The following is a 1183-nucleotide window of genomic DNA, read 5'->3' on the forward strand; positions in this document are numbered from 1 at the left end:
GAGAGAGGGAGAAGTATGCTATCAAAGCTCTATTATGTTAATCTATTGTTTATTAATGTTAAATAAAAATAGTATACGACACAATAGCGCTGATAATACACTTTCCCGCATCTAAATAAAATCAGGAAATAATGTCCCGCGACATGTAACTTACGGATGGCTGTGCGGCACTAACGAAAATCGGCTGAGTGGAAACTTTCATTCTTTCGTCGGACACGAGAATTCGTCCATAAAATCGTCTAACTATAAATATAGAAAAAAATAACGACAAATCAAACATTAATATGTAAAAATTAATATATGTTTAGTAAATATAACCTACCTCTATATCCTCCATCATAGTACACATAACTTATTATTATGGGCTTCCGCTTCCATGATGCTTAATTAAGAATGTACGACAATAATCGGATTCACCAGAAGTGATGTTAAGAATGTGCGACAATAAAAGTGTGCGACAATAATCGGATATATGGACGATCCGTATCGATTGCGATATAAACGCATATCGATGTACATCATGGCGCTACCAAACACAGTTCGAATTAATATATATTGCAATGAGATTATCGACTGTATTATCGACTTGACTTAGTTTACATAGAGATGGTACGACGTGATACCAATCGATTTCTATGAAACTCATAGTATTAATAGGCATCAGTGTCGAGTATATTATTAGTAATAAATGATAAAATGCACTTCTTAAGTGATTGCAAGAAAAACGAAGTTGAAAATTCCAATGTCTTAATTGATAAGCAAGTTCAGTAGAACGTTTTATCAGTGAGCTGGTAGCAGAGTAGTAGCGCACTAGTTAGATAAGGAGATCTAATTCCTGATTGGCCAAGGAATCTGCCGCCATGTTTCAGGCTATCAATAGTTAAGATGTAAAAAACCAGACTTTTAGCTTCTTCTTCTTCTTTCGTAGCCCCTGGTTGTCAGATCCAGACGGATCTCAGTACCATGCAGATATATGATCCGGATGTCAGAGGGCTTGATTTCCGGAATGGTTTTGATTCGTCCAAGTAGTCTGGGTTGCGTCGAGCCTAAGAAAAGGGGAGTCTCCCAAATCTCGAGCTCAACATTAAAGACTAATCTCTAATAGTTCACCAGTTTTTTTGAGAAAATCTATAATGGCATGCACTATTCTAAGATTTATATTTTCGATCAAGAGTTCCACGCT

Source organism: Wasmannia auropunctata, unplaced genomic scaffold, assembly GCF_000956235.1.
Source record: "Wasmannia auropunctata unplaced genomic scaffold, wasmannia.A_1.0 LD336116.1, whole genome shotgun sequence".
NCBI lineage: Eukaryota > Metazoa > Arthropoda > Insecta > Hymenoptera > Formicidae > Wasmannia > Wasmannia auropunctata.